The sequence below is a fragment of the Octopus sinensis genome, linkage group LG20 (genome assembly GCF_006345805.1).
Source record: "Octopus sinensis linkage group LG20, ASM634580v1, whole genome shotgun sequence".
Lineage (NCBI taxonomy): Eukaryota > Metazoa > Mollusca > Cephalopoda > Octopoda > Octopodidae > Octopus > Octopus sinensis.
Window position 1 is genome coordinate 424,662 of NC_043016.1, and position 10,000 is coordinate 434,661.

Consider the following 10,000-nt stretch of genomic DNA (forward strand, 5'->3'; position numbering starts at 1 on the left):
ATGAGTAGCCCACAGAAACATCCTGATGTCCTGGAAGGGCTATATTAAGTAGATATATACATATTTTGTTTCTATGAGTATATCTGAAATTCATTTGACCCATTTCATTATTATACCTTGACAATGGTCATAGCTCCAAGTAATTTCTACATGATTGTAGAGCACTCTCAGTGAGTAAAAGCTTTGATTAGATGAATATTAAGATGTGCCTTGTGAGGTTCATGGGTGTCTAGTTAACACACACACACACACACAACCACACTCTTTCCATTCTAACTGGTGACAAACATAATCATTCACAAAGAACTACTAAATGAATTGGTGATGATGATGATGATGATGGTAATGATGATAATGATGATGATGATGATGATGACAGTGAAGGGTAGAAGAAAGAAGGAATATCTCAACTCCTTTATAATTTTTTCTTTTTCTTTTCAAAATACAACAAATAGGGAAACAACAAATGGATACCATCACCAAGTAATTACGAGAAAAATTGGAATCCCCTTCAATTAAATCCTTCTCACCCCCTTTTTAATTTTCTTTTAATAATGTAATATAATTTATATCCATGCTAGCAAAATATTTTCTTTTTCCTTGTTGGAATCAGTTGATTCTTTGATTTTTTTAAAAATGTTTGTAGTCTATGATGATGGCATTCATCATCATAATCATTATGCAGATGATAATGATGATGATAGTGATGATGATAGTGATGATCATGATGAATTATAGTTGAGCAAAATTATACTACTTCATAAGGGTAATTTTTGGCTGTTTTTACTGATGGTGTATTTGTCATTGTTATTGGTGATGGTAGTGGTGGTGTTTAATGCTAGATTGAGCAAGCATTTGTTCAAGGCCATTCTTTTCATCATTCACCATCCTTTCAGCATATTATATGTATGTATGCAGGAGTGGCTGTGTGGTAAGTAGCTTGCTTACCAACCACATGGTTTTGGATTCAATCCCACTGTGTGGCACCTTGGGCAAGTGTCTTCTACTATAGCCTCAGGCCAACCAATGCCTTGTGAGTGGATCTGGTAGACGGAAACTGAAAGCCTGTCGTATATATGTATATATATACATATATATGTATGTGTGTGTGTGTTTGTGTGTCTGTGTTTGTCCCCCTAGCATTGATTGACAACCGATGCTGGTGTGTTTACATCGCCACCACTTAGCGGTTCGGCAAAAGAGACCGATAGAATAAGTACTGGGCTTACAAAGAATAAGTCCCGGGGTTGATTTGTTCGACTAAAGGCGATGCTCCAGCATGGCCACAGTCAAATGACTGAAACAAGTAAAAGAGTAAAGAGTAAAAGAGTATATATATATATGCATGTGTAAAATCAGGGACTAAATTGACCAATGTATACCTTTGTCTACCCCACACTTTTTCTTCTTTCTATTTTAATTGATCCGCAAGATATATTTGGCTGCTATTTCTAGCTGTTCAAGGTACCACATGAGGGTTCCTTTCAGAAATATATCTATCATCTTTTGGAGGTTTGAGGGTAGGGTACCAGAAAGAAAGAGAGAGTGGGTGGGGGGAGGTATTGTGTCTGTATTTGAACACAAGAGGACAAAGCTTTAATGCTTGTTTCTCAAAGAAATCTTAAAAGAAATCAGCCGTTATTGTTGTTATTAAGATAATTAAGTGAATGATTCAAGTGAATTTTGAAAAGAGATACATGCGTATTTGAGCATCCTGTTGAAACTTTACTTTAATCAAAGACCTCGTCCCCCTTCTCCTTCTTCTACAAATGTTGATAAATTTGGGATATTTTAATCTTTGGCTCTTGAGTTCAAAGTTCTTACTGGAACTAAAAAATAATTTTTTAAAAATAACAAAGAATTAGAACAAACATTACACACATTTTCTAATGTTGTTTTGTTGTTGATGTTATTATTGGTATCATTGTTGTTATTATTTGGAGAGTTGAGGCAGCAAACTGACGGAATCATTATCATGCTGGGCAAAATGCTTAGCGGCATTTCGTCTGTTCAAATTCTGTCGAGGTTGACTTTTGTTTTTCATCCTTTTCGGGGTCAATGAAATAAGTAGCAGTTAACGAGTATTGGTGTTGATATAATTGACTTAGCCACCATCCTGAAATTGTTGGCTTTGTTCCAAAATTTGAAACCATTATTATTTGGAGAGTTGGCAGGAATAGCACAGTACCAGATTAAATACTTTTACAATATTTAGTTTTGTCCCTCCACTTCATGAGTTAAAATCCTGTGTATAGGTGTGGAGGTTTTTATTATTTACAAAGGCTAATATAATAAAATCGCAGGTAATATAATAAAATATACACTAGTGGATAAGAGGGACTTTAGCTCAATCAGCCATACCCACCACATATTCTAATAACTTAATGAAGAAAAGAAATGCTCATGAAATTACTGAGTTGGTAGAACGATTCTTAGACTAAAATTGCCTTACCATTTAAAAATTTTTTTTTTGTCCACCACTTCCTACATTCTTGGTTCAATTCTTGCCACCAGAGATAAACTTTGCCTTTCTATTGTTCAAGTTGATATAATTAGTATCAGTTATCTACTGAGGGAGTAGCCTTGGTTGTAAGAGAAAGCAATTCAATCAGCAATTTGCTTCTAGCAAAAAAAAAAAAAAAGAAAGAAAGAAAATAAAAATAAAAATCATTGTTAATGTCATTACTGAGGACAGTATGCTGACGGAATTGTTAATGTATCGGATAAAATGTGTTATTTATTATTAGTTAGTTATAGTATTCTACATTCTGAGTCAAATCCCATCAAGGTTAATTTTGGTTTTTAATACTTTTGAGGTCTATAAAATAAAGAACCAGCCAAGTACTGGACTTGATATGTTTTATTATACTGCTCCTTCAAATTTGGGACCTTGTGCCTATGTTAGAAATTACTATTATTATCATTATCATTATTATTATTATTATTATTGCTGTTGTTGTTGTTGTTATAATAATTCTCATCATCATCATGATCGTCATCAGCAATCATCTTACTCCAACACCACCATCATCACCACAATCTGGTCTTTGGGTACCTGTATCAGAATCTACTCTGTTGCAGCCATTCGTCAGATCTTTGGTTTGAGAATAATTTCTTCCCTCTCTTCTTCTTACCATTCTTGGAGCTCTTACATTTAATAAAGACACGGCATTCTATCAATTGCAATCATTCTTCATTCATTTTCATTCAAAGACAGTAATCTGCCACCATTGTTGTTAGTGCCAGGTCAACCCTGTCAAGTACTACACAATGATCAAAGACTTTCCAGCTATGGCCACCCTGTCATTTTTTTTTTTTTATATCAGGGACTACATTATTCTATATATCTTTATTTAAGACAGTAGGCTGTGATTTGACAGCAATTTAGCTGTTATTTCAAACAGGTCTAATGACCACGTAAGTTTTGCTCCCTTGTTGATTTGTATGGTATAATTTCCTTGTCTTTCTCTGGTGAAGTTTAGGGAGCTTTCAGGGTCACCTTTTTGTTTATTGATGTTAATGTTATAACACCTGTATAAAGACCATCATCTATCAGCAACAACATTTACTGACTAAAGAATTACCAATCAATAAGTTTAAGAATTATTTCCTCATCTCTTAAACCTGACAGCATCACTCATATTTACATTATATATGAAGTAATTCTCTCTGTCTTTGCCACTTAATATCTCTCTTACCATTTATGGCACCTCTTAACACAAGCAGATACAGTTTGGGTAAATCTAGTGACAACTCAATATCTCTCACGTTTTACAGCACCACTCACACTCGATCAAGTGCAGTTTGAATAAATCTAGTCTTATATTAGTATCTCTCACACTTAACAGCACCACTCACACTTAACACTAGCACTCACACTTGACAGCGCTACTATACTCATCCATCAGCTGATATTAGTGTAGGTGTATGTAGCAGTAGCTCCAGTAGTCTTGTTGAATACTCCTGGAATGTAGCAAAATAAAATAATTTGAAAGAGTATCCTATCAGGCAGTGAATTGGCAGAATCATTAGAGAGTATTTGTTTCTGTTCTCTGCTCTCTGAATTCAAATCCCACCAAGGTCAACTTTGCTTTTCATTCTTTCAGGGTCAATAAAAGAACCTGTTCAGGGCATTGATTTGATGAAATTGTTAATGCATTGGATGAAATACCTTGTGCTATCAGTTTTAGCTTTTTACATCCTGAATTCTTTGATGGCAAATTTAATCCATCACCCAGTCTAACACCACCATCTGACATCTTGGGGTGCCTTTAGCTGTGACCAGTGTGTTACAAGCATCTGGGTCACATCTCTGGTTTAACGATAACTTCCCCCTTTTTTTTCCTACTAATGTCATAGACCGTGATAATATAAAGGGCCATAGGCACTGATCTTCAATCTCCAAGTGGTAAAAGCTAAAAATTGGGTTTGGACTTGTTGATAGTGTGAGGAGAGATGCCAGGATTTATCAATGGATACTAATCAACCCTAAACACGGAAAGACAAAATCATTTAAGTTTCTCAGTTGTCACCATTACCAACATAACTATCATCATTGTTATCATAATTAGTATGATGAGTGCCAGTTGAATGTAGTTAATTAACTATGATAGATGTTTATAATAATTAGATTTGGTGCTTGAAATTTTCTGAACTCATTTCAGTATGGGCTTGACTTTACAGTTCCAAAGTCAGACAAATACACCAGTTATACACTGGGGTTAAATCATTTGATTAAACAACTGTTTCTCCGTTACTAAGTAAAAATTCTTTCTATGAAATCCTTCTCCTCCTCCTCATCCTCTTTCATTTAAAAAAAAAATTTTTTTTTTCATTTATTTATTTTCATTGGAACCGCAGGAATGGTATTTTATTGTCAGCATTGCAGCAGTGCTAAATTAAATACCTTACATTATTTTACTTTTGTCCCTCTATGTTCTGAGTTCAAATCCTGCCATTGGCAACTTGTTATCTTTCATGCCTCTTATGAACATCAAAATAAACTACAAATCAAATACTGGGATCAAATGGATCAGTTCAACCAATCATTGCCGTTTCCCTATTAATTTCTTGTCTTGTGGCAATGTACAATACCAGTATCACCACCACCACCACCACCATCATTATCATCATCATCATCATCATCATTGTCGTTGTTGTCATCATCATTGCTTGTTGTAGTTGTTAAGGGTGGTGGATTGGCAGAATCGTTAGAATGCTGGACAAAATGCCTTGCTACATTTTGTTCCGATACCTTACATTCTAAGATCAAATCCTGACAAGGTCAGTTTTGCCTTTCATCTTTTTTGGGGGCTAATAACATAAAGTACCAGACAAGCACTGGGGCTGATGATATCAACTAACCACAGTTCCCAAATTTCAGGTTTTCTGCCTGTATTAGAAACAATCATTATTATTATTATTATTATTATTATTATTATTATTATTAGTTTCTGTTGGTTTTTTTTTAATGAATTACAACACTTAAGCAAGAGTCCCAAGAGTCTTGCTTTTATGAAAGTGTCTCTGGTATTTTCATTTTGAATAAATGGTATGAATTTTATTTATTTATTTATTTATTTTTTATTTATTTACTGCAATTTCTCCAGTAAACAAAAACTTTTTTTTTTTAAACCTGGGTTTAAAAAATTTTTAATCGAAGTAATCGTTACCATGACTACAATCATCATTATCATCTCCATCAAAATCATCATCATGATTTATAATAATAATAATGATAATAATGATAATAGTAATATAATAATAATGATGATAATGATAATGATGACGATGATGATTATAATAATAATAATAATAATAAATATTATTCATTCATTGTTATCATGAACACTTATCACAGCAATCATCTTTTACATCATCAAAATCCTCTTCATTGTTATTAGCATCCTCATCATTATTGTTAATATAATAATTATATTTTGTTGTTATTGTTGTTATTGTTGTTGTTAATTGATAATTTCAACAATATATGGTTTGCCTATTTATGGTCTGGGAAAAGGTAAACTTTATGCAAAAATAAATAAATAAATAAATAAATATAAAAATTTTTAAAAATAACAAAAATATATATAAAATTTTAAAATAATAATAATAAAAAAAAACACCGAATGGAGAAAGAAAAGAATAAATAAATGATTAAATAATTGTTTTTTCTCAAAAAAAGAAAAAAACAAAAGCAACAAACGATAGAGAGAAAAAAAAGACATTGAAACTTATTAACAAATGGTTTAAGTTTTTCCCTAATTGTTATTCACTATTTTGCTATTCCGTCCTCTCTTTCTCTTCCTCTTCTTTCTCCTCCTCCTCTCTTTTTCTTTTCTTCCTCATCTTTATCATCTTCATCATCACTATCATCATCTTCTTCTTCTTCTTCTTCTTCTTCTTCTTCTTCTTCTTCTTCTTCTCCTCATTATTATTATTATTATTGTTATTATTATTACTAAGGTGGTGAGCTGGCAGAATCGCTAGCATGCTGGGTGAAATTGCTTAGTGGTATTTCGCCCATCGTTACATTCTGGGGTTCAAATTCTGCCGAGGTCAACTTCGCCTTTCATCCTTTCAGAATCAATAAATTAAGTACCAGTGAAACACTGGGGGTTTGATGTAATAGACTGGTCCCATCCCATTAAATTTCAGGCATTGTACCTTTAGTAGAAAGGATCATTGTTATTACTATAAGGCAAACTGGCAGGGCCGTTAGCATGCTGTGCAAAATGCTTGGTGGTATTTTGTCCATCCTTACATTTTGAATTCAAATTCTGCTAAGGTTGACTTTTCCTTTCAGGTTAATAAAATAAGTACCTGTTAAACACTGGAGTCAATGTAATTGACTTAACTTTCCCCCCAAAATTGCTGGCCTTGTGCAAAAATTTGAAACCGTTATTATAATAATTATTATTATTGAAGTGGCAAGCTGGCAAAATTGTTAGCATAGAGGAAAAAACACCAAGTGACATTTCTTCTAATTTGTGTTTAAGGCGGAGAGCTGGCAGAATTGTTACTGTGGCAGACAAAACGCTTAGCAGTATTTTACCGATTTTTACATTCTGAGTTCAAATCCTGCTGCGGTAGACATTGCCTTCCATCATTTTGGGGTTGATTTAATTGACTAGTGCCCTCCCCTAAATTTCAGGCTTTGTGCCTATAGTAGAAAAGATTATTATTATTATTATTAAGGTGGCAACGTGGCAGAGTCGTTAGCATGCTGGAAAAAATGCTTAGCAGCATTTCATGTCTTTATGTTCTGAGTTTCAAATGCTACCAAAGTTGACTTTGCTTTTCATTCTTTTGGGGTCAATGGGGTCGATGTAGACAACTTACCCCCCCTCTTGCTATATACTGGCTGTGTGCCAAAATTTATTATTAATATTGTTGTTGTTATTATTATTATTATTAATATTATTATTATTATTGAGGTAGCAAGCTAGTAGAAAAGTTAGACCATTAGGAAAATGCCTAGGGTTTTTCTTCTGGCTTTCTATGTTCTGAGTTCAAATCTGATTGAGGTCAACTTTGCTTGGGGTCAGTGTAATGGACCTGCCCACTCACCTCTGATTTACTGACATTGTGTCAAAGTTTGAAAGAATTCTTCTTCTTCTCAATTTATTATTATTATTAAATAATATGGTAAGCCTGCAGAATCATTAGCATGCCAGGCAAAATACTTAGCATTTTGCTTGTCAGAGTTCAAATTGTACCGAGGTTGACTTTGCCTTTCATCCTTTCGGGGTCGATAAATTAAGTACCAGTTGAGTACTGGGGTCAGTATAATCGACTTACCCATTCCCCACAACTTGCTGGCCTTGTGCTAAAATTTTAAGTCATTTTTATTATTATTATTATTATTATTATTATTATTATTATTATTATTGTTATTATTATTATTATTATTATTATTGTTATTATTATTACTATCATTCTCCTTCTTCTTTTCTTCCTCTTCTCTCTTTTCTTCCTCTTCTTTCTTCTCCACTGACACGTTTAGCAAACATAGCAAATTCTACAAATTCATTCACTTCACCAAGACAACCCTCCCACCCCAACGAACCTACCTCCATGCAGGTGAGTTAATCAAAATGATCTCCATTAGCTGCTGCTGTTGCTGCTGCTACTACTATACTCCTATTACAACCACCACTCTTATAACCAATACCACCACTACTACCACTATTATTACTGTTATTATCATTATTATTATTGTAATAGAGGATGGTAAGCTGGCAGTATTGTTAACACACCGAGCAGAATGCTTGGCGGCATTCCATCCCTGTTTACATTCTGATTTCATATCCCACCAAGTTTGTCTTTACCTTTAATCCTTTCAGGGTAGTAAAATAGTACCAGTCAACCACTGGGGTTGATGTAATTGACTTAAACCCCTCCCCTCAAATTGCTGACCTTGTGTCAAAATTTGTAGCCATAATTATTATATAAGATGGTGAGCTGGTAGAACTATTTGAGCATCAGACAAAATGTAAGCATTGAGGCATTTCCCATTATGCTCTGAGTTCAAATCCCACCAAGTGAACTTTGGCTTTCATCCATCTGGAGCTGATAAAAATAAAGCACCAGTCATATACTGGGGTTGATTATATTGACTAACCTTAACCCCCTCAAGATTGGTTGCCTTGTCTTTAAATTAGAAACAGTTGTTATTATGAACTAAGTATGATAAATTATTAGAATTAAGAGAGAGAGAGAGAGAAAGAGAACATAGTGTTGCTTCATTTAGTGAACTATGCTCCTTTATATTCTATGTCCATATCTTGCTTAGATCTCAACTTTACTTTTGATGAAATGAGTGTGAAAAATTAACCCTTAAGCATTTAAATTGGCCATATCAAGTTCAAATATTCTACTAGTTTTATATTCAAACTGGCCAGATTCATCCTTTCACACATACCTTACAATATCGCTCTAAAAATAAAGTCACATCATCAAAATCTCAAAGCTATGACATAATACATAATTAATTCAAAACAATGTGAATAAGCAAGCATTTACATTTGACAGTGTCATCTAAATACTGAACAGTTAAACACAATGATTTATTTTAATTGCTGTTATTTAATTACTATTATGCCTTCTTCTAAGATTGTTCGCAACTATCGAGTGATATCAAATCACAAACATTCATATACGATAGGTTTTTGTAGTTTCTTTCAACCAAACCCACTCACTTGCCAGACATGCCTTGCATTGAGATTGAACTTGGAACCATGTGGTTGCAAGGAAACTTCTCAACAGCAATGCTATGTATAGCCATTCAAAATCATTGCACTTTCAATTAAGATAGTAAAAAAGGAATTGAGAATAAAAAAAACAATTTCATGTGAAGGGTGTCAGTGTTGCATCTTCATTTAAACTATTTTTTCCTAAATTAAAGTTATTTTCTATCTATTTGGTGAAAAAACTTAATAATGTAAGCAACATTAATTTCTATAATTTAGTGGTGAATGTGGTAGTGGTGGTGATGGTGGTGGTGGTGGTATGTTCTCGTTAAACCATGTCAAGAACCTGGTTTCAATTTACAGTCAAAAACACCAAATATTACGTTGCTAAATAATTCTTGGGAAATACTTGAACATCAAAAACTCTCCTCCCGCACACATACACATATTCTCTTTCCCTTTGTCTTTATCCCTCACACACACACACACACACAGACATTCTGTCTTTCTCTACCACGAACCCACAACTTCACATCTGGTTAAGTAAAAGAAATCACCATCGTAACCATTACATCGTTGTTATGATTATTCTAACTAAAAATCACGCTATCGTCATCATCATCATCATTGCCATCATTATTATTATTATTGTCATCACCTCATCATTTTCATTAATTTATTTATTTATATATTATTATTATTATTATTATTATTATTATTATTATTAGAAAATTCCAAATCATTCATGTGTGTGATAGCTTATTTTATATATTATTTTATAATATATTATTTATGTTATTCCTCAATGA

General features: G+C 33.3%; 1 long non-coding RNA gene across 1 annotated transcript in view; it reads left to right on the top strand.

Moving 5' to 3' along the window:
- The window catches only part of LOC118767332, a 2,273-nt gene extending 432 nt beyond the window's left edge, over positions 1-1,841 (top strand). Inside the window, exons 1-2 of the long non-coding RNA XR_005003249.1 lie at positions 1-920; positions 1,331-1,841. The exon at positions 1-920 is cut by the window's left edge and continues 432 nt beyond it. This is a non-coding gene — a long non-coding RNA (uncharacterized LOC118767332). The remainder of the gene's footprint in view (positions 921-1,330) is intronic.
- Positions 1,842-10,000: the final 8,159 nt, after the last annotated feature.